The 27,817-nt window shown below is 35.0% G+C and overlaps 1 protein-coding gene and 1 long non-coding RNA gene across 2 annotated transcripts in view; one reads left to right on the forward strand and one right to left on the reverse strand.

Moving 5' to 3' along the window:
- The window catches only part of TMLHE (trimethyllysine hydroxylase, epsilon), a 256,921-nt gene that overhangs the window by 86,059 nt on the left and 143,045 nt on the right, over positions 1-27,817 (forward strand). The gene's annotated exons all lie outside the window — the stretch shown is intronic.
- The window catches only part of LOC137217181 (uncharacterized), a 91,779-nt gene continuing 74,884 nt past the window's right edge, over positions 10,923-27,817 (reverse strand). The window contains exons 3-5 of the long non-coding RNA XR_010940036.1: positions 14,563-14,640; positions 12,643-12,760; positions 10,923-11,047 (exon numbers count right to left, since the gene is read on the reverse strand). This is a non-coding gene — a long non-coding RNA (uncharacterized lncRNA). The remainder of the gene's footprint in view (positions 11,048-12,642; positions 12,761-14,562; positions 14,641-27,817) is intronic.

Below are 27,817 nucleotides of genomic sequence, written 5' to 3' on the forward strand. Positions count from 1 at the left end.
CCTCATATTTAAAATAAAAGAGATCTGATTTCAAGTCCTGCTTCAACGGACAAGTAGCAGGAGCTTGACCATCAACATTCTTAGGATACTTTGGTTACCCCATCTATAAAACTGAGATGGTAAATGGTGACAGTTCAAAGTAAAACAAACCTGTGGGTTAGGAAACTCAAATTCTTAATCTACTCTAACTCCTTGTGTGACCTTTGCAATTTACTTTCCCTCTAGTGCCTCAATCTCTACATTCACATGAGGGCATCTGATTGGGCAATTGCTAAAGTCCCTTCTAGCTCTGACATTCTATTATTTACACCCTTTCAGGAGGGTTAAGAAAACAAAAGAAAGCATGTGGGTCTGCATGTGCATGTACGTGTGTGTCAAAGGTGATCCAAACTGTTCTGTTGAAGTGTATGTATGTACGTGTTTACACACACACTCACATACACATACATATATACATGCATATCTGTGTGTTTGTGTGTACATATATATATATATATACATAATTTCTAACCAAAACCATATCTCTATGCAATCAGAAATTCCAGTCAAGAGATTTTCCTATGTAAATTCTTCTCTTTTGTAGCTCAAACCTCTTCCTTACTTTTAACATTGACCTAAGCTTATCAAGATCATGAAAACCATTAAAGCTAATATGTAGGGTCATCTGCAGAAGAGGATAGATTTACTGATATGTTCATTCACCCATTTATTCAACAGGTATTTGTTGCATGTCAGCTAAGTGCAATAGCTGTACTAACTAGATTCAGGTCAAACAGATCAGGGGTCACATTTTTTCTCCTCAATCTGTGAGCTATCTGACTTTGGGAAAATCAATTCACCTCTCGGGATCCTGTTTCTTCATCTTTAAACTGGAGGTAGCAAGAGTACCTACTTCACAGGATTGTGATATTTCTCATACATTAAATAAGGTCTTGCATTTAAAAGTTTTATCATGTGTCTGGCATATAGTAAGTGCTCAAAGAACAGTAGATATGAGTATTAAGAAATTGTTCTCACTCTAATGTAGCCTGTAGGAGAAGGAAGAGATGATTTTAATCCTTTTATTTTTTTAAGTCCAGCTTTAAATTTGAACAGATATGCGCCAAATATATACCTTCCTTAAATGTGGCTTATTTTCACACTTTATTCCTTTGTTCAAAAACTTATTTCTAATTCCTAGAGCACTAAGTCTAAATTACTTTGCCTGTCAATCAAGTTGTTCTCCAACTATATACATGCCACTTCTCTCCTCAACATAAGACAAGTTGAATGTTTCACTCTTTTCAGATACCAATGCACATGGCTACCAGTCCAGCTTACCATGTGTATCCTCCACATGAATTACATATATTTATTCATTTTCTACCTTCAGGTCCTAATTTCTCTGTAAATCCTTCCCCGACTAAGACTCCTTTATGTTCTAAAGCCCTATGATAGTTTTCACTGATCCCCTAATTTATTTCTACATTTTCAACTATGTCCTGTCCTCCTTATTCAGTATACTCTGTTACATATACTCTCCCTTCTTTCAAAAGCTTTTTTGAGTTAACTGTCATGTTACAAATAATCTGAACAACTAGTTGCTATAAAGTGTAGAATGATGTGGTTAATTCACTATAAAACTATAATTTAGATATTTCTAAAACATACTAGTAAGAACAATATTTGGAGGGAAGAGTGATTTTTCTGGTGTCCTTTAAGGTTACTCATTTATTTTTTGGAAATCACTGGCTTTTAGAAGAGATGGGTTGATCTGTGCTGAGACAGTATCTCCAAATTTAACTGGAATTGAATTAATGTCAGCAAGGTGCCTATAAAAAGAAAAAAGGCCTGGGACTGGGAAACAGCAGACCTGTGTTCACTTCTGCGCCCAACACTCTCACTAACTAGCTGTATGATCTTGGACAACTCAATGAATCTGTCAAAATATATTTCCTAACAAGCACACCATTAACTAAAGAGTTAAGAAAGCATATTTTCTGAAATACACTGAATCTAACAAGTTTGTAAAACAAGTTGTCAGGTATCATATAGTGAATTTTGTAATGTCTCAACATCAATTTCTGTATATAATTGTACTATCCTGATATACTATCAAAAATCAAGAAATTGCAAGTAGTCTTTTAGAAACATAACAGCCTAAAGCACAAATAAAATTTCTAGAAATCACTTTCTAGAATGGGAGACAGTAAATTATAATAAAGGATGATAAAGAAGAGGACAGATACCTAAAGTGGTCTTTTGGGGAGAGAAGTGATTAAGCAAGGTTTTTCCTAGAACGAGTGACTTCTAGGCTAAGGTCTAAAGGATATAGGTTAGGGAGGCATTTCAGGAAGTGTGAACAAGATATTCAAAGGCAAGGGAATATATAACAACATGGAATATTCAGGCATATTAAGTAATTTAGAATAGTTAGAGCAAAAATCCTTGAAGGGATTTGCAGATGAGAAAAGGGTTCTGTGGTTAAGAGTGTAAGTTCTGGAGTGAGTTGACCTGAGTCAAATATCAGGTCTGCAACTCACCAGTTGTATAACCTTGGCCAAGTTACTTAATCACTTTGGGCCTCGGTTTCTCACTGTAAAATCAGTACAATTTATCAATATACCTCATAGGGTTGTTGTGAGAATTAAGTGAATTAAAACATGTAAAATGCTCAGAACAGTATCTGGCACAGAGTAAACATCTCTCCCTACTACTTGAATGACAAGTCCATGAAAGAAGGAAATTTAGTTGTTGAATCACCAGCACTTAGATAGTGAGTGGCTCATAGCAGGCATTGTTGAACCAATGAATGATCATTAACATGATTATTATTTTTGACAGGTATCATCTTAAGAGGTGAGAAGGTTGAATAATCTCAGTTGTTTCCATTGTTACCTTAATATAGGACCACAGAGTAAAGATATAGTAATAAATTAATATATAAAATAAATGAATTAATTATATAGTATTAATATAGATATTAAGTTGTATATAATAATCATATATTATTAATTAATATATAATTAATAAATGAATCCCTACTCTCAAGTGGCTCGTAATTTAGTAGGAAAGCTATCAAATACACAAATGTAATAAAGGATGATAAGTGCTGTGGAAGGGAGCAGAGAAGAAATACACATAATCCAGTATTGAGGGGGTTGTGGAATGCTCCCTCAAATAGGTAATGTTTAAATATGAATTCGAAGGATGAGAAGGACATTACAGCCAGAGGGAATAGCATGTGCAAAAGCCAAGAGGATGGCCTGCATAAAGAACTGTCACCGAATCTCCCAAACTCAGCAGAGTGTCTGGCATAGAGTAGATGCTCAGAAAATAGTTTATAAATAAGAGAATGAATAAAAACCATTGCAAGCAGAGATAACAGGATGAACAAAGATACAAAGATGTGAAAACAACATGTTTATAAGCTATTCTAAGAGGGTCCCCTGCACTCATAGCCTGAAGAAGTTCAAAGCAGAAATTTTCTCTAGAAGGTACCACCCACATATTTTATTCATATTCCTAGAATGTACTGAGCTTATTTAGGTTTTATTAAATTGTAGCAAGTGAAATACATAATATATAAAAAAAGCTTGGTATGATAGTCCAATACAGTGTCTAAAATAATCGTTTTCAGAGTCTTCATCCATAAACCCAATCAAATAAGTTCTCTCAGCATATAACACATTCTCTCTTACTTTGTCTGCATAAAACACCTACTCTGCACAAATTTTGAAAGTCTTTCCTCATTCTGTTTTTCCCGGAATACAGCCCAAACCTGTTGAGAGCTTACAAGTTCCTGTATGAAGCCAGCTCTATCCATACTCTACTGGAGTCAAGAGGAGCCAGATGAAAAGCTGACCTATGTTCATCCTGATTCAGCAGTGATGATGCCAGAATAAATCAAGCAATGCCAAGCAAATAGAGATTCTTAACCAAGAAGCCTATAGGATGGTCATGATTATTTTCTTTTCCACAGAAGCTGGCAAACAAGTATAGGAGCAATATCGCCACGAAAGAATGGTACAGAAAAGTCAGAGAGAGAAAAATAACCTGGGAGAGTATGGAGAGGTAGGAGGGAGAGACAATGTGGTCCTGAGGAAACAAAACTGGACTAAGAGTAAGGAAATGTAAACTCCAGTATTCTAACCTGCTGTGTGGCTTTGGCAGGTCATTTTTCATTCTAGGTCCTATTTTCTCATCTATAACATAGTAAGTTTCAATGTAATCCTATAAAACAAGCATACTGAGCACCTACTTAATGTTAGGCAGTATACTTGATGGGAAAGACACAGAGATGAAAGTGACACAATATGCCATGTAGTAGGCCCTCACTACATACTGGTTGAATGAATAAATTAGTGGTCTTATCCTCTCATTACTCACAGTCTAGTAGAGTAAATGGACATGTAAACAGATAAACTGTAATACAGTCTGTCACTAAATCAGATAAGACATGATTGTGCCCTGAATCCAGGTAGGGACAGTATAGATGAAGAAAAGTGCATGATAGGTAGAATGTAGAATAAGTAAGACTTAATGACTCATTAGATATGGCATGCTGATTGTGCCATATCTAACAAGGTGCCCATGTAATATCTAAATGGTAATCTAGGCAATATTATACATGGGTTTTGAGCTTAAAAGTGGATATGAATCAGGAATAGAAATAAGCCTCACCTCCAGAGATTCTTATTCAAGAGATCTTGGGTGAGATCCAAAGAATCTGCATTTTCAAAAAGTCCCACATGGTCCTTGATGGAAACTCTCAGTTCTACATCTCTGGTCCAGACTTCCCAGCTGAACTCTACACCCATATATCCAACAGCCTATCAGACAACTCCACCCATCATTTTCCTTTATCCATCAAACGTAATTGAGGGTAAGGTTGGTTGCTATTTTATGTATGGTGGTTATGGAAAGTCTCTTTCATTGACATATGTATATATATTCTGGTATTTACTTAGCAGGACACTTCACTGCTCCACGTATATACCAACATACACTTCACTTTCTTCAGCTATGTAACTTTTTTTCTCCACATTAATCAGACGTCTTAAAACTTAGGTATGGGGTAAGGGGACAAAGTGGGGCAAGTCCTTGTGATTGTCAGGAGCTCTGAAGTAGGTGATGTGTCCACGTTCCAGGGTGGCCAGCCTGCTGCAGGTGACAACACCACAGAGGATTACATTTGGTTCTGGGAGCAGTTTATTTTCAGAACTGACATCCTACCCAGTACTAAATATAGCCAGTCTCTTCCTTTCAAACAAGGATTTCTTTTCTGTTAAACTTCAATAAAGCTCTTAGCTCTGTATTACAAGATCTCTCTCTCTCTCTCCTCCCTCCATCTCTCTCCCTCTCTCTCTTTCTATCTCCCTCTCTCTCTCTCTCTCTCCTGCCTTTATGAACCTTATTCTTCTTATACCCCCTCTTGCCAACCACCTACTTTCTTCTCCTTGGTTTCCTTGGTTTCTTCTCCTAACTTTCTTTTCTTTCCGATTTCTCTTCTCTGCTTTCTTGGTATTCTTCACTATCTCCTCTGGGCACTTTCCTCTTGATGTCTCCAATTTTTAAAAAGAAAATCTCCTAGGAACCCCCTCTCCTGATAGGTCAAGAGAATGCAGATGTCCCAAGTCTAAAATGAAATACTTTGCTTATTTTTAAATCTTCACAGGCTGAAGATAGTTATGTCTCTTTCCTTATGTGCCAACTGACTGACATGTAATATTAAGGACATGGCAGCATTTATTGCTCATTAACAGTGTATAATTCTAAATACTTTATACATATAATCCTTATAAAAATCCTCCAAGTAAGGCACTAAAATCATCCCAGTTTTGTATGGGGCAACAGAGGCCAAGAGAGGTAAATGTAGGTATGTCATCTAACGAGGGAGCAGTTACAGGGGAAGTTACAATGGGAAGGGTAACTGCATCTAAAATAGCTTTCAGCTGACCAAGAAGACTACCCTCGTTAACTTTTGCTTTTCTAAAGCAAAATGTGAAGGAATTCAGAGAAACTGGAGTAAAACATGAAAGAATTGGAAAGGATTTCGCTTTCATTTTTCTGCATGTTTTGAATTATGATTCTGAGTTTTAGGCACTGATAATCTCTTTACCCTCCAGTTAGACTGTGAGTTTATCAGGACCCAAACAATTTTTACGGATATATTACAAATTCTGCACTCATTACAGGGAATGAGACGTGGAGTGGTTATATCCATACAATGAATTACCACTCAACAATACAAATGACTTTTTCTCCACTGCTGTTACCCAATAGCCCATGATTATTATTTGTAACAAACTTCCTGAGCAACTTCTCTGTCTAAAATACACACACACACACACACACACACACAAACACACAAACATAGTCAATTAGATGGCAATGTATAAGGTTAATATACAAAAAATAAATTGTATTGCTTCACACTAGCTATGAACAACCTGAAAATGAAATTAAGAAAACAATTTCATTTACAAAAGTATCATAAAAGATGAAATACTTAGCATTAAATTTAACAAAAGAAGTACAAAACTTGTACACTGAAAAGTACAAAATATTGTTGAAAGAAACTAAAGAAGACCTAAATAAATGGAAACACATTCCATATGCTCATGGATCAGAAGACTTAGTATTGTTAAGATGGCAATACTCCCCAAAGTAATCTACAGACTCAACACAATCCCTGTCAAAACCCTAGTTGGATTTTTTGCAGAAATCAATGAGCTAATCCTAAATTTATATGGAAATACAAGGGGCACAGAATAGCTAAAACAGTCTTGAAAAGAAAGAACAAAATAGGACTACTCAATCTTTCTGATTTCAAAACTTACCACAAAACTACAGTAGTCAAGATAATGTGGTACTGGCAAAAGGATATATATATTGGGCTGGCCAAAAAGTTCATTCGGGTTTTTCCCATATATATATATATATATATCAATGCAACAGAATTGAGAGTCCAGAAATAAACCTTTGATATTTATGGTCCATTGTCAGGACAATTTAATGGGTGAAAGAATAGTCTTTTCAACAAATGGTGCTGAGACAACTGGATAGCTACATGCAAAAGAAGTTGGACCTCTACTTCAAACCATATATGCAAGTTAACTCAAAATGGACCACAGACCCATTGTATGAGCTAAAACTACAAAATTCTTAGAAGAAAGCATAGGAATAAATCTTTGTGACCTTGGATTAAGCAAAGCCTTCTTAGATACAATAACAAAAGCACAAATGACAAAAGAAAAAATAAACTGCACTTCCTCAGAATCAAAATCTTTTTTGCTACTAAACATGTCAGCAAGAAAGTGAAAATACAACCCACGTGATGGGAGAAAAATGTTCACAAATCATATATCTGATAAGAACTTGTATCCACAGAAGATAAAAAAAGCTTTCAACTCAACAGAAACAAAAATAAATAACTGACTTGAAAATGGGCAAAGGATTTGAATAGATATTTCTCCAAAGAAGACATACCAATGGTCAATGTCTGTATGAAAAGATGCTCAACATCATTAGTTATTAGGAAAATGCAAAGCAAGACACAAATACCACTTCATACCCACTAGGATGGCTAAAGTCAAAACAACAGACAGTAAGAAGTGCTGACAAAGATATGGAGAAATTGGAAGCCTCACACACTGCTGGTGATATTGTAAAAATGATACAGCCACTCTGGAAAACAGTTTGAAAGTTCCTCAAAATGTTAAACATGAAGTTATCAACTGATATGGCAAGAGCTGAAAACATAGCTCCACACAAAAACCTGTATAAAAATATCCACAGCAGCATTATCCAGAATAGCCAAAAGGTAGAAACAACATAAATGTCCATCAATCTAATGACTGGATAAATAAAATGTTGTCTATCCACACAATAGAATATTATTCAGCCATGGAAAGGAATAAAGTACTGATTCATGCTACCACGTGGATGAACCTTGAAAACATCACAATAAGTGAAAGAAGCCACATGCAAAAGGCCACATATTGTATGATTCCATTTATATGAAATTTCCAGAATAGGAAATTCTATAAAGACAGAAGGCAGATTAATGAATTCAGGGGCTGGGGAGAGGGGGAAATGGGAAGTGACTGCTAATGAGTTTCTTTTTGGGGTGATGAAAAAGTTCTGGTATTAGTTAATGATGGTTGCAAAACTCTATGAATAGACTACAAACTATTGAATTTTTCACTTTAAATGGGTGGATTTTATTGTGTGTGAATTATATCTCAGAAAGCTGTTTTTTTTTTTTGAAAAGAATACATTTGGGAGACTCTTTAGTCCTCATGAAAATAGACTTCTGTCATGTAGACCTTTTCACTTTGCCAGAGTGCCTAAGTCTAATCTCTGACTGATGGACATTTAGAATGTTTTCAGGTTTTTCGTGTTACAAACAATGCTACAATAAACATCTTTTACATATATTTTTGTATATTTGTGCTAGTCTATCTGTAAGATAAATTTCTAAAGTAAAAATGCAGGGACAAAGAATACATGTATTTTAATTTTGCTTAATATTCAGTATTACCAAATTGTTCTCCAAAAAACATGCACCAATTTACACTGCCACCAAGAGTTTAAAAGGATACTCATTTTCTCACATTCTTAGCATATTATCAAATTTCTCAACCTTTTTCCACCTGAAAAGTAAAAATCTTGGGTTTTTAAAATATGAGTGAGATTCAACATTTTTTCACATAAATGTTGGCTACTTATATGTCTCATTTTGAGAACAGTATTTTCATGTTCTTTGTTCATTTTTCTATTGAGTTTTTTTTTTTGTTCTGGACCTGTAAGAATTTGATATATACATTTAAATATCAATATTAATATAAATATTAAGGCATGATCTCTGGTATAAACATATTTTTTATATATTATATTTTTTATTAGTTTGCCATTGGCCTTTTAACTTCATTTATAATACCTCAAACCTCCTAGAATAGTGAAAATAAAAACAAAAATTAACAAATGGAAAAAAAAACAAAAAACAAATGGGACCTAATTAAACTTAAAAGCACAGCATAGGAAACCATAAACAAACGAAAAGACAACCCTCAGAATGGGAGAAAATATTTGCAAACAAAGCAACTGACAAAGGATTAATCTCCAAAATATATAAACAGCTCATGCAGCTCAATATCAAAAAAACAAACAACCCAATCAAAAGAATGGGCAAATGTTTTAAATTTTTATGTAGTCAAACTGATCAATCTTTTCCATTAAGGGATTATGACATCTAGGTTTTGTGCCACATCTCCTCATGTTTTCTTCTAATACATCTTACATTTTGATGATTTTATACTTTTTGATATATTTTTGATCCATTTGAGTTTATTTTCCTGTGGGGATGAGTTAGCGATCCAGCAGAGCTAACTCATAAGAATGTGTAACTTAGGCACTGCACAAAAGTGCCTGGGAGAAGATATTTTCTTTGGCTTTAGAGTTTAATTTTTTTACTAAAATCTATCTAGGCACATGTCATTCTTCCCATTATTCTGGCTTGAGACTTGGTGGGGTCTCTAAATCTGAAGACTTAAGTCATTCTTCAGTTTAAGGAATTTTTTATCCAGTATTTCTTTGATTCCTTCCTCTTCCCTGCCCCTCCATTCCTCCCTTCTTCCCTCCCTCCCTCCTTCTCTCTCTTTTTTCTTCTTTCTATCTCTCTTTCTCTGTCTCTTCCTTCTCTTCCCCTCCCTTCCTTTCCTTTCTGAAACTCTCATTCAATAGATATTGGAATTCTCATAAAGATATGTATGTCTCTTCATTTTTCTTATCTTTTCTTTGGTTTTTGTGTTGCATTCTGGGAGAATCTCTGTGTGCAACTAAGTAATTCTGGTTTTAGTTGCATGCATACTGCTAGTCACCCCTTTAGTAATGAGTAAATTTTTGGCAAGTATGTTTTTAATTTCTAAAACCTCTGTAGTAGACATTTGTTATATTTGTGTCTGACCAACATATCATGAATGTCCTTTCTATATTTGGGAAATTCTTACATTATAATTTTTACATCTCAAATGTAGAAGTCAAAACTCAAACTTCTAGTCTGTGTTGAAACTAAGATGTAGGAATACGACAGGTTCTACCAATCAGATGCCCTGATATGCGACTTTGATTTGGAATTGAAGACATGCATACAGTGGTATTGTATGGTTTCTGTTTTGCTGGAATAGGTAGTAGTGAAGGAACTCGGCTTTGAAGGATGGCAGAGATGGCAAGGTTAAGTTCTTAATAAAGTAGTAGCATCAGTGCTGGCAGCAGTAGCTGTTGCAGTAGTCAATTTCTTGGCATCTAATTCAGGAGCAACAGTTTTTCTTATCAGGCCAGTTCTGTGGCATTTGTCCTGGGCAACTGTTTCTGGAAAGTGAGCCTCAAGACTGGTTTTCCAAGACTTCTTTTAATAAATAACTGCACTATGCATATAATCTCAATCTCAGCATCCCCTTCTCAAACTATTTCTTCCTATCTTGTCTGCTCACTCTTTCTAATGCCCCCAAACCAACATTTTCTTGACCCTGCTGGGATTTCCAATCTATTGACCCTGCTTCTTTTTACTGCCACGTTCCTTCTTACCTGACTTTATATTTCATGGTCCATCATTACCATCACTCCCAGGTATATATCATTAACTCCTTTGTCTCTTTTTCCATTCATCATACTCACCTGATAAAAAACCCAAACCTGCTTAAATCCAACTCTCCACTTATTCTGTTTCCATGTTAACTGGTTTGATCTTCATTTTAGCTTCAAATTCATGACCATTAACCTCAGAGGGCCTTTAGTGCTGCCTGGCAATGCTATAACGGTTTCATAACCCATATTAGCATATTAGCAATATGACCCCATATTGCTAATTTCAAAGGTTAATTATCGGTTTTCATGTTACTTGATCTTACTTCATCTTACCTGTCAGTATTATTTACATGGTCGATTACTCTCTCCTTCTTGAAGCACTTTCTTTACTTGGCTTCCAGGACACCTCATTATTCTTCTCCTCCTGTCTCACTGGTTATTTTTTCTCACTATCCTCTGGTGATATTTTAGGTCCCAACTGCAAAATGTTGAAGTAACAAAAGACTCAATCCTTGCTCTTCTTATCTTCTCTATCTACACTTGTTCCTTAGCTGATCTCATCCAGTATGAATATTTTAAATGCCTTATATAGAGAGAGGACTCTCAAATTAATATCTATAGCCTAAGATCCCTCTCCTGAACTCAAGAATAATATATCCCACTGCCTACTCAACATCTCTACTTGGATATTTAATAGATATCTTCTACTTAACATCTCCAAAACCTCTGCTCTTCATTCTCCAACAAATAAACTGCTTCTCCTGCTATTTTCTCCATTAATAAATAGTACCTTAGTTATTCTAGTTCTTCAGGCAAAAATCTTGGAGTTATGCTTGTCTTATCTCTCTCATGCCCCAGACTCAGTCTACCAGCAAATCCTACCCATATTTCATTTTAAATGTATCCAGTCTGACCATACAGCGTTATCCCCACTGCTAACACCTTGCCTCAAGCCACAGTCATCTTATTCCTGCATCACTGTAATAACCTGCAAACTGGTCTCCCTACTTTTACCCTTGCCCCTGGAAGGCTATTGTCTACATAGCCACCAGAGTGAAAATGCTAAAATGTAAGTCAGATTATGTCAGTCTTCTACTCATAACCCTACAATGGTTTTCCATATAGCTCATAGTGAAAGTCAAAATACAATGGTCTACAGAATCTATAATTTGGCCTGTTCTTGTTGCTCTTACTTCAACGTCTAGCAATCTTCCTTACTCACTCCTCTGAAGCCATACTGATCTCCTTACTATCAGTCAAGAAACCCACACACTCCTTTTGCTTGGAAAACTTTTCCTCTATTCTCCTGGCTCACCTCATCACATCCTTTAATTCCTAGATCAACTATTACCCTTATCAGAGAGGCCTTCTCTGAACACTCCATCTACAAATGACAGGGGTATGCATATGTGTGTCTGTGTGTCATTTGCTGTCTCCCTTACTCGATATCACTACCTGAATCATGTGCTTCTTTGTTGTCTCTAGTCTCCCACTGAAATATAATCTCCTTAAGGACAGGGACTTTTGTGTTTTTCACTCACTTCTGTATCCCCAATGTCTAAAAGAGTAGCCAGCACATAGTAGCCACTCAGTAAATATTTCCTTATGCTTAGACTAGCCTGCATGGATGAAATTGTTTACAAATAAGAACACTATTTTATTTTTTGAATAGGAGCTTATTTTTATTTTATGAATGTGAGATATTTAATGATATATTCTATGAGTAAGATGAATCTTTCTCTAAATACTATTTTATACATATTTATAGTTGTTTTCTGTTTTCATCATTTACTATTTCCTTAGAAATTAGTTATTGTGTTTGTTGAGTCTGGTGACTCTCTTTAATGTTTTTACTTTTGACGAAATATTTGGTGGTTCTTGGTTGCCTGTGTATAATTTACACATGAAGACCTAGATTGAAAGGTATTTGTGGCTGGAATTCATATCCTCTGTAAATGTGAAAATTCATGTTCCCTTGGCAGTTAATGCAGAATCTGATTGGTACATCCCTAGTTCATTGCACATGGGAGCAGGGATAAAACAAGAAGTTGCCCCTTCATGGTGGATGGTTACCTTCTAATCAGTCTACTGATTCCATGTAGCAGGCAGACGTTCCATGAGGTACTGCCCTCTTGGTCAGCCCAATCTGATAGCCTTCAATGTCCGAATTCTTCATTTAAAAGTCTTCATCCTGGTGCAAACACCAGTGACAGAATGGGGGGAATTCATGTAATTATTCCTCAGTCCTTTAATTAAATACACCATCTGTCATCCTATGGCCCATTCCCATTCCTTCCTTGCTACCTCTGACCTAGGGCTATTTCAGGGTTCTACTGGCAAAATTACTTATTGTGATGTCTCTCTTTTGCCTGTGTGGCCATGCCACTTCTTAAACTCAATTTCTGTTAATTATCTAACTATGAAAAAATGATATTTGATACAATCTACCACTGGGCAAACATATTTTCCCCATATGCATTTGATTAGCCAAGATTTCATTATTTAACTACTTTAAACATGATTTATAAATGGCAGTTGGTTTCATTGATATGATCTGCATAACCAGGTGTTTACTATCTATTTAAATATGCCCATCAAGTTGTATTTAACATACACACATTTGGTGTTTACCAGCAGCAGGGAAGCTTGAACTAGCATATCACTTGAACTATACTCAAAGGATTAGGTTGCCAAACATAATTCTCATCCTTTCTTATTCAGTGTGTGTTCCACAGACTAATACCAGTCTTAAAACTGTTTGTTACCAACCTCATGACATAAGTATGATAAATATACAAATCATACAAGTATAAGTATACTGATCAAATATACAAACAGTAAGTGTAAGTATTTAGAAAATTTTTAGCATATTTTGACATTGCTGCTACATCCAAGTGCATGATTTCCTATTTTACAAAAGTCAATGGCAGATTGGGTTTTAAAAAAAAAATGCTCCTTCACCATAGAGAGTTGAGAAGCCCTGCTCTAGAGTGTTTCAATAATGCTTTTGGTCAGGTGGCATAGTTTTCCTTCTTGTATTACCTTCTGCCTTCCTCAGGGTTGGCCTTTAAGCCAAGGGACCTGGCTGCCTTCCAGGCAGTCGTTTCCGCATAGTGTAATAGCTACAGCCAGTGAACTGAAAGTGCATTTCCTGCCACCATACTGTAAAATTATTATTAATGTAATAGGAGAATGCAGTTCTGATTTTGACACTGATGTTTAGGTTGCTGCAATAGCTTGAAAGAGGGGACAACATATTGGAGTATGGATTAGCGGAGATAGAAATACTAGGAATACTTCCTGTTAAAATATGCTATGTTTTATCTATTTAGAGATAATTTGATAGGATGACATTTTAAATGAAAATAGAAAGATCTCTCCTTACATGGAACCCATGAACCTTTACTCAAAGAAAATTTTAAGAAATACTTTTCTAACAACTAATGCAGTATTCTTTATCAGGTAAGTACTCAATCAGAGACTGATTTACAAACTATCGTGATTCTATAATAATGAATCCTGCAGTGAGTTGAAAATTAGATTAAGCTCTAGGGTCCTTTTCAAAGCAAGATTCTGTAATTGTGTGCTGGTGTAATTTAGGCATCTAAGGAAGAAAATTTAATTTTGAATCAGGAACTATTAAGTGTGAGGCCTTGTGATTCCCCTTTAATTTAGAAAAAAAATTCTGTTATCCTTCATAAATGATGTAATACTGAGGGCACTTGAGGGTTGAAAGTTTACTTGGAGAAATATATGGTCCCAGATCCACAGTTTGGAGCCAAGAGGAGACATTAAAAGATTCAAAGAAGGAGTAACTAGAAATATAGGCAGAAATACTGAAATATAGTCCCTGGAAACCTTGTATGTAGAATGACTCCCAGTAGCCTTCTTACATAGAACAATCCTGACTGTTCAATCATTCATCTTTCAAAAACTATTTATTCCCATGCTTTTAGTCTAGGCTAGTTGCAGATTCTGCAGGAATTCATTTACCGGGGTTGTTGCAGCAGTCCATTGTAGACCAGCCAGGTTAGTCCTTCCAGAACTTGAACGTACCCTAGTGAAGAAACACTAATGCAGATGTGCAGTTATTTATTAATGTTAGAGAATGTAAGACTCCAAAAACAACCAGGATAAAGCAAAGAGTGAAAAGTAACTGGCCATTATTAGAACCATCTTAAGACTTAACAAATACATAAATAAATTTGTTTTACTCCAATTTACAACTAATCGAGGGTGAGATTTTCCAGTTGTTTATAAGGTCTTTGTATTGTCTTTTGTTCATTAAGATGGAGAAAAATAATAATATTAGAAAGTTAATGTGTTGCTAACAAGGCTCTCCTCTACTGAAAAATTTCTTAAAATCAAAGCAATAGGAAGAATTTAATGTCAAACTACTTTATAGTGTCTGGATCAGACAGTTTATTTCTATAAATTATTTTTGACCAAATGTCCCTGGAACAAATCAATGTAAAATATTGTTAATATTTATTTGTGTATGGGTATAAATGAAAGTAATGTGAAATACTTTTTTAGGAAAAGAGAAGAGTTTTGCTATGCACCAATTCATACTGCTGCAAATATCTTGGATCCAAGACTGAGAGGCAGAAATGTAAATAATGATAGCAATGCTGCTGCTGCTGCTGCCCTAGATTGAATTACAAAACAAGCAGCACATTTAGAAATTTATGCTGGAAAAATCCTTTCAAATGTGTCTGAATACAGAACAGTTACAGTGTTTGTGCAGTCATGCAGTTTGGATTTGTGCCAAGTGTAGCTCTTATTCCTGGTCCCACCCTCTTGATGAGAAATCTGAAGGCCAGGTTACAATTCAAGGTCTCTATGGCTGGCTCAAGTTCCTACCCAGTGTTTCAGAGCCTTCAGCCTTACTAAATTTGCTAGTGAAAATAATAATATTAATAACTATTGGTGCTTACTATGTACTAAGTATTATGCAAGGTTAATTACATATTTTGTCTCAATTAAGTCTCACAACAAACCTATGAGGTAAGTACTGTTATGTTCAAATGGGGAAATTGATCCTCAATGAGGTTAAAAAAATTGCTCAAGGTCAAATTACTCTATTTGCTCAATTACAAGACTATTTAGATATCAATATTCTTTCCTGATGTGAAGGATGATTTTTGTTTAGAAGACAAAGCCAGGTACTGTAGAACAGTAAGATCACCCAAGCCTGAACATTTAGCTGCTGCCCTCACAGGTGACTCCCATCAACAGAAGTTTTTGTCTGTTATTACTGCTGGTTGCTTTAAGCTGCACTTCTAAAAAGCTGTCAGTGGCTCTCAGTATCTGCACCTCATGATGGTCCTTGAACCAGCCCACAGTCTTATGGGCTCCTTAGTAGTGATGTAATTTAATTACAACAGGGGGTTCTCTGATGCACCCTTACTGACATAAACAGTTAAGTAATAAGTCAAGGACCTTTACTACTACTTCAAGGAAAACCTTAAACACTATGGAACACTAACTACCTTACCCCTTCTAATTGACTAGCTTTGATTTAAACAAAATTCAGGGAGTTAGAGTTGGTCTGAGATAAGGTGAATTTCTCCAGCTTAGTTTTCTCTAGAGCTGCTCCTGGGACTGAAGTCGCACTGGGTCTCTGTTCTCCATAAGGAATGTTTGAGTGGTGGGAAGGGACTAGGAATTGAAAGGTGTTCCTATATTCCTTAGATATGAGTTCTGACACTATCGGAAGTTTGTAAAGGAGCTTTGCACTTGGTACTTTACCATCATACTCTTCCTTGATTCCATGTTTTCCTAAAACACAATTTGAATCAGACACACATCAGAAAGAGCTCCTAAGACTCAATCCAATGAATTGGGGGAGTCTGAAAATCTAGGTATTACCTATAAAGGCTACTATGAAATAATCCACTGGTAGAGTGGCCCCAGGCCAAGCCAAAGGAAGCCATTCCTAAAAGTGGTACAGGAGGTTTCTGTGGAAGACTTTGTTTCCCTCTAGTAATGCTCTGTACAACGTGAGCAATGGTTGTGTGAGGCTGTGGCTCTGTCTCTTTGACTTTAGTGTCCTGGCCTGTGCTCATGTAGTACTTTTTTCCTCTGGTTTGTGTGTGTGTGTGTGTTTGTGTGTGTGTGGCTAATCCTCTCTGTGGGGTTAGTGTTTTCTGTATAACATGACACTGAGAGAAACATTTTAAGTTGCATTTGCCAGGAAAAGCCCCTCTCCCTTGGAATCCAAAGTGAAACCAACAGCACACTTTGCAGAGATATAGATGGCAGGATTTTTGCAAGGAAACATCACTCCAGTCACCCCAGGAAGCAGGGGACATTTTTCTGCTGCTTAACCACAAACTACCTCAGGAGATCTTCTGGACAGCATTGTGTCTGACTGCCCTTGCAAAAACACATATTGTCATAGGATGTCACCTGTTCATGCTGTTCTTGTTTCTCCAACACTTTTACTTACTCTTAGCATTTAGCCGGAATTTCTACTGTAGGATTACCATGGAACACACACACACACACACACACACACACACACATATGTACAAGCAACGAAGACCCAACGCAGCCAAAATTAATTAGTTAATTAATTAAATTTAGAAAAGAATCCTATGAACTTTCATGTACAACTTTTTGTTTGAAAACATGTTTTCACTTCTTTTGTGTATACTTAGGAATGCAATTGCTGTGCTATATGGCAATTCTATGTTTAACATTTTGAGGAATTGTCAAACTGTTCTCCACAGCAGCTGAACCATTTTATGTTCTCATCAGCAATGTATAACGGTTCCAATTTCTCCATAGCCTTGCCAACACTTATTATTTTCTTTTTTTTCTTATTTATTTTTGGCTGCGTTGGGTCTTTCATTGCTGCGCAGGGGCTACTCTTGGTTGTGGTGTGCAGGCTTCTCATTGCAGTGGCTTCTCTTGTTGCAGAGCACGGGCTCTAGGTGCATGGGCTTCAGTAGTTGCAGTACGCAGGCTCAGTAGTTGTGGTGCATGGGCTTAGTTTCTCCATGACATGTGGGATCTTCCTGGTCCAGGGATAGAACCCGTGTCCCCTGCATTGGCAGGCGGATTCTTAACCACTGCACCACCAGGGAACTCCCAACACTTGTTATTTTCATTAAAAATATTCATTATGGCCATCCAAGTGGATGTGAAGTGGTATCACACTGTGGTTTTGACTTGCATGTCCCTGATAGAGAAGTGAGTGAGAATCAGAGAAAAGATATGTTTTTATTTTCCCTTCATGTAAGATATATCAGGAACAGATCTATGAGATAGGTATGATTATTACTTGAATAAATTAGGAAATTGAGACTCAGAGAGCTAAAACAACTTACCCAAGATCACACAAATAGGTGGTGAAGTCATGTCACCCATGCAGTTTGACCTCAGTTTGTGTGTCTTAACCACAATGACACTCTGAAACTAAATTAAAAAGTCCCTAAGAGCAGACACCATATCTCCTAATCTTCACTTGCTCCACCTTTCTCACAAACTAGACAATATTGGACTTTGCACACAGCAGGAACTCTAGAAATATCTGTTAACCAATCATGGGAATGTTTAAAGCCCTGCTGAAGGGCTCAGAATAATTGAAACAGAAACTGTATGAGTAGAGTAATCATAACTAGAAAGTGTTTTATTAATACTTCTTGCTGCAACTGTTCTGATCTGAGCACTTCTTATCTGTTTTCTCCCTGAAAGCTGTTTTCTTTTTCTTTTTCTCTGTGTACTGTGTACATAGGGGAGGAATTTTTAAACTCCACTTGTGGGAATACATTCTTCTTGCTTAAAGTTCAAACTTAAAACTAATCTTGCATTTTACATAAGCGTGTAAGATAAGAAAAGACTTAAAATAAAAATATTTACAACCTCTACTTCTCATACATCCACCAAAGAGAATTTTGTCCTTGCACACTCTGTTCCTGGACTTTGTTCCAAAGATCAGGATAATGGTTAAGAGAAATGAAACATGCCAGGATTTGTTTGACTTACATTGGAAAGTGTAGACAATTACTAAAAGAAGAAAATATTAACCTGGGCTAGATATGACTGTTTTAGGTAATTCTGAGAGAGGCAGAAAGAGATTAGAGTATCTGCTATGCCATAATAAGTGGGAATTTGGGGAAGTAAATGGGTGAAAATTATTTTTTAAAAGATAGTTTGCCGTGTGTTTTGAAAGGCAACACACAAAGGTAATTTTTTTACATTTCTTTTTGGATTTTAGACAAATGCTTATTTGGACATGACTCCATGCTGGGACTGCCATAGGTGGATTGATTTTATATAGGTTATATTTGGAAGATAAGATCTAATTTTATCAAGAGTATAGGAAAACGGTGGGAGTATAAATTGGTACAGCCAATCAGCATATATAAACTGGCAGTTCTATTAAAATTGAAAATGTTAATAACCTGTGACACACCAATTCCATTTCTTCCTTGGAGAAAACACATTGGGAGACATGTACAAGAATATTTTCTACAACACTGCAAAAATTTGAAAACAGCTTGAAGGTCCAACAATACAGAAATAGTTAAACAAAAAATTATATATTCAATAGAATGCCATAAAGCAGTCACAATAAATTAATTAAAGCTATATGTATCAATAAGAAAATATCTTAAAAATGTAAAATTCAGTGAAAAAAAACAGGTTACAGAATCACACACACCATATAACATTTATGTAGAAAAAAGCACACAAAATACTATATATTTACATATATTTTTATGAGTACACATATGTGTGCATAAAAAAAGAATTATGGAAGGATACATACTAAACTCACAGCATTAGTGGCTTCTAGGGTGGGGAAGAAGTGAATGTAGTCAGGGATAGTGACCAAAAGGGATTTTAGACTTATCTGTAATGTCTTAATTCTTTTTATAAAAAATCTTTTAATTTTGAAGTAAGAAGTTGCAAAAATAGTCTATAAAATCCTGTGAACCCTTCCTCCAGCTTCTTTCAATGATGACGTCTTATATAGTGTAGTACAATTATCAAAACCAGGAATTTGACATTGGTACATTACTGTTAAGTAGACCACAGACTTTATTGTCTTCATCATTTTTAAGTTTGTATCTGTGTGTGAGTGTGTGTGTGTGTGTGTGTGTGTGTGTGTGTTGGTTCTATGTAATTTTTTCCCATGTATAATTTTGTGTAATCCTCACCACAATCAAGATACAGAGCTGTTCCAGCACCATAAAGGAACTCCCTTGTGTTACTTCTGTGTATTCTTATTCACCTCCTATGACACACCACCTTCTTCCCTGTCTCCTGGCAACCACTAATCTGTCCTTCATTTCTATAGTTTTGTCATTTTGAGGATGTTATATAAATGGAAGCATACAGTATGTAACTTTTGGAGATTGGCTTTTTTCATTAAGTATAAAAACCCTGAAGTCCATCAAGCTAGTTGTATGTATCAATAGTCCATTCCTTTTCATTGCTGAGTAGTATTCTATGGTATGGATGTAAAATAGTTTGGTCAACCATTCACCTGTTGTACAGCATTTGAATTGTTACCAGTATTTTTCTATTATTAATAAAGTTGCTATTAACATTCTTACAAAGGTTTTTATATGAACACAAGTCTTCATTTCTCTGGATTAATGTCCAGGAAGGTAAATGCTTGGTTTTATGGTAATTGCATGCTTAGTTTTATAAGAAACTGCAACAATGTTTTCCAAACTGGCTTTACTATTTGGCATTCCCACCAGGAATGTATTAAACATCCAGTTTCTGTGTATCCTCAACAACATCTAGTATTATCACTATTTTTCATCTGCACTTTTCTAATAGGTCTGTGATGATATCACATTGTGGTTGGTTTTTTTTTTTTTTTTGAGATTCAGGGAAAACTTTATTTTTTTTAATGTTTAAATTAATTATTTATTTTTTACATCTTTCTTGGAGTATAATGTTGTGTTAGTTTCTGCTGTATGTAAATTGATACAGTCACGTTGTGGTTTTAATTTTCATTGCCTTAATGGCTAATGATGTTGAACCTCTTTTCATGTACTTATTAACCATATGTATATTATTCATCCTCTTTGGTGAAATGTCTGTTCATGTCTTTTGCCCATTTTCTATTTGGATTTTTTAGTTATTTTTATTGTTGAGTTTTGAGCCCACTTTATATATTATACATACAAGTCCTTTATCAGACATGTGGTTTGCAAATATATTCTCTTAATCTGCACCTTGCTTTTTAATCCTCTTAACATTATTTTCACAGTGCAAAAGTTTCATTTTTGATGAGGTCCAATTTATCAATTTTTTATTTTATGGATTTCACTTTTTGTGTCATGTCTACAAACACTTTGTATATCTCTAGGTCTCAAAAATTTTATCCTATGTTAACTTCTAAAACTTTTTACAGTTTTCCACTTTACATTTAAGTCTATGCTCTATTTTGAATTAATTTTTGTATAAGCGGTGAGGTTTAGATACTCATTCTTTTTTTAGGTGAATGGATTCATATATTACTTGGATAATTCAAATTTAATTAAAAATAGAAATTAGAGGTGGCAATAATATAAGGTTAAACTCACTCCTGTGTTTCACTATTCCAATTCATTCTCCACTTTAAAGGTAAAGAATTTTTCTAAAATACAATTCATATCATGTTGCTCACCTGCTTAAATGTCTTCAATGGCTCCTAATTTATCTTAGAATAAATTCCAAACTCCTTAATTCAGAGCAAAAGGCTTCACATTTTGCCACTTTGCCCTCTACCCCCACCCCCAGTCACATTGCACAATCCAGCCACAGTGAACTTCTGTAAGTTCCTATCACCTCCAGTTCTTCAGATATATTTGGAACATTTGGTGGATATAGAGAATCACAGCTCAGTGGGGGCAGAAACTGTACTGAAGCCAGTATGGGCTAGAAAGACTTAAAGGGTAATTGGCTAGTTGTTTGACCCTGAGCATGGATTAGCTGGAGAGATTAAAAAATCCTGGAGGTCTAGCCTTAGGGGAGCCCCAACACTTGCATGAGTTTTACCTCTTAGAGCCCTACCATGTTCTCAGAGAAAAATACTCTCATGCTTCCAGCAGGATGAGGGGAAAAGTAACTATTTTGAAATACACCCGGATTGTTCTATTCTCCTTAACAAAGCCCAACCCTCAAGAGAAACTACTGGAGCCTAACTAATGTGAGTTTTACCAGAGCCTAAATAATTTGGGGGAAGGGAAATATCCAACTCCAGACTCCTCTATTCTTCCAGGTGGGGGAAGAGAAACACCCAATTCCAGCCTATAGCACTTGTGAAGGTCACAGCCCAGAAGCACAAACTCACTAAAAGACTGAGAAATAATCATAGGACTACAGAACCCTTCCCCTCATTCCTACCTTTTCACCACACCAATCTGGCTCCTGTATAACACTAGGGGAAACTTTAGCCTCTGATGCCTACAGCTACATCAAACAGTAAACACAGCCTGACTCCTTGACAGATAAGACTAAAATCTCACATCAAAGGCCTATTTACTTTAGCTCCTTTTATCTACTATATCACATTCATCTTTCAACAATTACTAAGCGTGCTAAAAGGCAAAAAAACACAGTCTGAAGAGACAGGGCAAGCATCAGAACCAGACTCAGATATGGCAGAGATTTTGGAATGAGAAGGCCAGGAATTTAAAATAACCATGATTAATATGCTAAAAGCTCTAATGAAAAAAAGTAGACAACATGCAAGAACAGATGGTTAATATAAGCAGAGATGTGGAAATTCTAAGAAACAATCAAAAGGAAATGCTAGAAATTAAAAAAACTATTACATAAATAGAGAATGTCTTTCATGGACTCATCAGTAGACTGAACACAGCTGAGAAAAGAAATCAGTGAGCTTAAAGTTACGGCAATAGAAACTTCCCAAACTAAAAAGCAAGGAGAAAAAATGACTGAAAAGAAAGCAGAATACAAGAACTGTGGGACAACTACAAAAAGTGTAACATACATGTAACAGAAATACCAGAAGGAGAAGAAAGAGAGAAAGGAATATAATAAATATTTGAAGTAATAAAGGCTAAGAATATTCCAAAATTATTAACAGACATCAGACCACAGACCCAGGAAGTGCAGTAAACAGCAAGCAGGATAAATGCCAAAAAAAATACACCTGAGCATATCATAGTCAAACTGCAAAAGATCAAAGGCAAAGAGAAAATCTTGAAAGAAGCAAGAGGAAAACACACATTACTTTTAGAAGAACAAGGATAAAAATTACAGATTTCTTGTCAGACACCATGGAAACAAGAAGAGAGTGGAGTGAAATTTTAAAGTGTCGAGAGAAAAATCCCCACCAACTTAGAATTCTATATCAAGTGAAATTCTCCTTTAAAGGTGAAAGAGAAATAATTTTTCACATAAACAAAAAAACAAAAATTGAGGGAATGTGTCACTGGTAGACCGGCTTTGCAAAAAATGTTAAAAGAAGTTCTTCAGGGAGAAGGGAAAAGATATAGGTCAGAAACTTGGAGCTTTATAAAGAAAGGAAGATTGTTCAAGAATGCATAAATGAAAGTAAAATAAAATCTTTCATATTATTCTTAAATGACCTAACAAAAAAGTTTATTCAGAATAATAATATCAACAATATATTGGATGATTATAGCTTATGAATAAGTGAAATGTATGACAGCAATGTTATAAGGCATGCAAGAGAGAAATTAGAACTATTTTTTTATTATAAGGTACTCACACTACCAGTGAAGCAGTATAGTGTTATATGAAAGTGGATTTAGATTAGTTGTGAATGTATATTGAAAACTCTAGGGTAACCATGTAAACTTTTTGTTTTAAAGTGTAATTAATATGCTAGGAGGGGAGAGAAAATGGAATCGTAAAATGCACAATTAAAACCAAAGAAGGTAAAACAAGGGTGGAAAACCAAAAAAGAAACAAAGAAAAAGGACAATGATTAGAGAACAGTTACAAATAAGGTAGATATTAATCCACTATATTAATACTGACTTTAAATGTAAATGGTCCAAATACTCCAATTAAAGGCAGAGACTATCAGAGTGAATAAAAACCAAGACCCAACAATATGTTGTCTACAAGAAATCTACTTTAAAGACACAGATATATTAAAAGTAAATGGATGAAGAATGATATACCCAGCTAAAACCAATCAAAAGAAAAGTACCTATATGAATTTCAGACAAAGCAGATTTCAGAGAAAGAAAAAGTTTCAGGGATAAAGAGGAGCATTACATAATGGGATCAATGCTCTAAGACACAACAATCCTTAATATATATGTGCATAAAAACAGAACATCAAAATACACGAGGCAAAAACTGATAGAACTGCAAGGAGAAATAGATAAATTCATTATTATAGTTGGAGATGTCAACACTCCTCTCTCAGAAATTAACAGATCCAGAAGGCAGAAAATCAGTAAGGAAATAATTGAACTTATAGCACCATTAATTAACTGGATCTAGCTGACATTTATAGAATGCTTCATCCAGCAACAGCAATACACATTCTCAGTCTCATATGGAATATTCACCACGACTGACCACATTTGGGGCCATAAAACACACCTTAACAAATTCAAAAGAATTAAAAAACCATACAGTGTATGCTTTTAAACCACAATGGAATTAAACAGAAAGATAACTAGAAAACTTCAAGGTATTTGGAGATTAAACAACATATTTTAAAATAACACATGGGTGTAAGATGAAGTCTCAAAAGAAATTTTAAAAATATTTTGAATTAAATGAAAATGAAAATACAACTTATCAAAATATGTGGGATACAGCAAAAGTAGTGCTTAGAGGGAAATTTACAACATTGAACACATATACTAGAAGAGAAGATGTAAAATCAATAATCTAAGCTTCTAACTTAGGAAAGTAAAAAAAGAAGAGCAAATTTAATGCAAATAATGCAGAAGAAATGAAGTAATAAAAATAAGGCAGAAATCAATGACAGAAAACAGGACACTAATAGAGAAAATCAATGAAACCAAAGCTGGTTCTTTGAAAAAAATCAATAAACTAGATAAAACTCTAGCCAGGCTAACCAAGAATAAAGAGAGAAAACAGCAATTACTAATATCAGAAGTGAAAGACGGGCCATCACAATTGATCCCATGGACATTAAAAGGACAATAAAGTAATATTATGAACAACATTAGCCCACAAATTTGATAACTTAAATGAAATAGACCAATTCCTTGAAGGGCACAATCTACCAAAACACACAAGGAGAAATAGCTTATCTGAATAGGTTTACATCTAATTAAAGAAATTGAATCAACAGTTAATAACCTTCCAAAACAGAAAGCACCAGTCTCAGATGATTTCATTGGTGAATTCTACCAAACATTTAAAGAAATGATACCATTTTCCTACAATCTCTTCCAAAACATTGAATAGAGATAACACTTCCTAATTCATTCTATAAGGCTAGTATTAACATTAAAACCAGACAAAGACCTTTTCCTCCCTAGGAAGGAAAATTATAAACTAATATAGATGTAAAAACATAGATGTAAAAATCCCCTCAAAATATTAGCAAAAATCCTCCCAAAATATTAGCAAATTCAATCCAAGACTGTATAGAAAGAATTATACACCACAATCAAGTGAAATTTATTCCATGTATAGAAGACTGGTTTGACATTCAAAAATCAATGATACTCATCATCAATAGGCTAAAAAAGAAAAACTATATGATTATATCAGTAAATTCAGAAAAAGCATTTGACAAAGTCCAGCACCCATTCATGATAAGAACTTTCAGCAAACTAGGAATAAAGGGGAATTTTCTCAACTTTATAAAGAACATCTTCAAAATCCTACAGCTCACATCACACTTAATGATGAGGAACTGCATGCTTTACTCCCAAGATAGGGAACAAGATAAAGACGTTCCCCCTCATTACTCCTATTCAACATTGTAGTGGAAGTCATAGCTAATGCAATAAGACAAGAAAGGGAGATAAAATGTATACATATTGGGAAGAAATAAAACTGCCTTTGTTTGTACATGATGATATGCCTTCCTATGTAGAAAAATTGACCCCCCCCAAAAAAAACCCACCTCCTGAAACTAATAAGTGATTATACCAAGGCTTCAGGATACCAAGTTAATAATATACAAAATTCAGCTGCATTCTTATATGCCAGAAATGAACAATTGGAATTTGAAATTTAAAACACTACATCATCTACATTAGCATAAAAACAGAAATGTTTAGGCATAAACCTTACACAATATGTACAATATCTATATAAGGACACAGAAAGACAAATGCTGTATGATCTCACTTATATGTGGAATCTAAAAAAGTCAAACTTTTAGAAGCAGGGAGTAGAATGGTTGTTGCCACAGGCTGGGGGTGGGAGAAATGGGTAGATGTTGGTCAAAATATACAAAGTTTCAGTTATGCAGGATGAAAAAGTTCTAGACATCTAATGTACATTATTGTGGCTAAAGTTAATAATACTGTATTGTATACTTGAAATTTGCTAAAAGAGGTAGCTCTTAAGTGTTCTTATCACATACACAAAAAAGGTAACTATATGAGGTGATGAATATGATAATTGGCTTGATCATGGTAATCATTTCACAATGTATACATATATCAAAACCTCACATTGTTATGTCTTAAAAATATATAATTTTTATTTGTCAATTATACTTCAATAAAGCTGGGGAGAAAAAAAATACAAAATTCTGATGAAAGAAATTAAAAAGATCTAAATAAATGAAGAGATAGTCCATATTTATGGATAAGAAGACAAAATTAGTAAGGTGTCAATTCTTCCCATGTTGATTTATAGCTTCAATACAACCCTAGTCAAAATCCCAGCAGGTTATTTTGTGGATTCTGACAAACTGATTCTAAAGTTTACACAGAACTTACACCTTTCACAAAAATTAACCCCAAATGGATCATAGTCCTAAATAAGAATGCAAAACTATATAACTTCTAGATGATAACATAGGAGAAAATCTTGGTGACCTTGGGGTTGATGATAACTTTTTAGATACAACACCAAAAACATGGTCCATGAAAGAGAAAAAATGATGTCAGACATCATTAAAATTAAAAACTTCTGCTCTGTGAAAGATACTGTTAAGAGAATGAAAAGACAAGCCACAGACTGGAGAAAATATTTGCAAAACACATCATATGTTATAAAGGACTTGTGTTCAAAATATATAAAGAAATCTTAAAACTCAACAATAAAGAAAAACTCAATTACAAGATAAGCAAAGGATCTGAACAGACCTCTCAACAAAGAAAATATACAGATGGCAAATAAGCATATGAAAAGATGCTCAACATAATATGTCATTAGGGAATTGCAAATTAAAATGTCAATGAGATATCATTACATGCCTATTAGAATGACTGAAATCCAAAATTCTGACAACTCCAAAAGCAACAGGAACTCTCATTCATTGCTGCTGGGAATGCAAAATTGTACCACCACTTTGAGAGACAGTTTGGTGATTTCTTACAAAACTAAGCATACTCTCATCATATGATCCAGCAGTTGCATCCTTGATATTTACCCAGATGAGTTGAAAACTTACATCCACATAAAAACCTTCACAAGAATGTTTATAGCAGCTTTATTCATAATCACCAAAAATTAGAAGTAAACAAGATGTCTTTCAATAGGGGAATGGATAAATAAACCGTGGTACATCCAGACAAGGGAGCAATGAAAGAAGTCAGTCTGAAAAAAGCTTCATACTGTATGATTTCAGCTATAAGACATTCTTGAAAAGGAGAAACTATGGCGATAGTAAAAAGATCAGTGGTTGCCAGGGGTTCAAGTAGAGAGCAGAGGGATGAATTGGGGATCACAGGGGCTTTCTTTAGGGCAGTGAAACTATTCTGTATGATACTGTGATGGTGGATACATGATATTATGCATTTGTCAAAATCCATAGAAGTATACAGCACAAAGAGTGAACATTAATGTAAACTATGGACTTTATTAATAATAATGTATCAGAATTTGTTCATCAATTATAACAAATGTACCACACTAATACAAAATATTAATAATAGGAGGAACTGTTTGTGTGTGTGTGTGTGTGTGTGTGTGTATTTGTGTGAAGGGGAAAATTATAATTTAATTTAGTTTAATTTTAAAATATTTTATTAGACTTTAGTTTTTAGAGGAGTTTTAGAGAAACTGCACAGAAAGTACAGAAGGTTCTTATTTTCCCCTTCACACAAATACACACACACACACACACACACAC

The sequence above is a fragment of the Pseudorca crassidens genome, chromosome X (assembly GCF_039906515.1).
Source record: "Pseudorca crassidens isolate mPseCra1 chromosome X, mPseCra1.hap1, whole genome shotgun sequence".
NCBI classification, from domain to species: Eukaryota; Metazoa; Chordata; class Mammalia; order Artiodactyla; family Delphinidae; genus Pseudorca; species Pseudorca crassidens.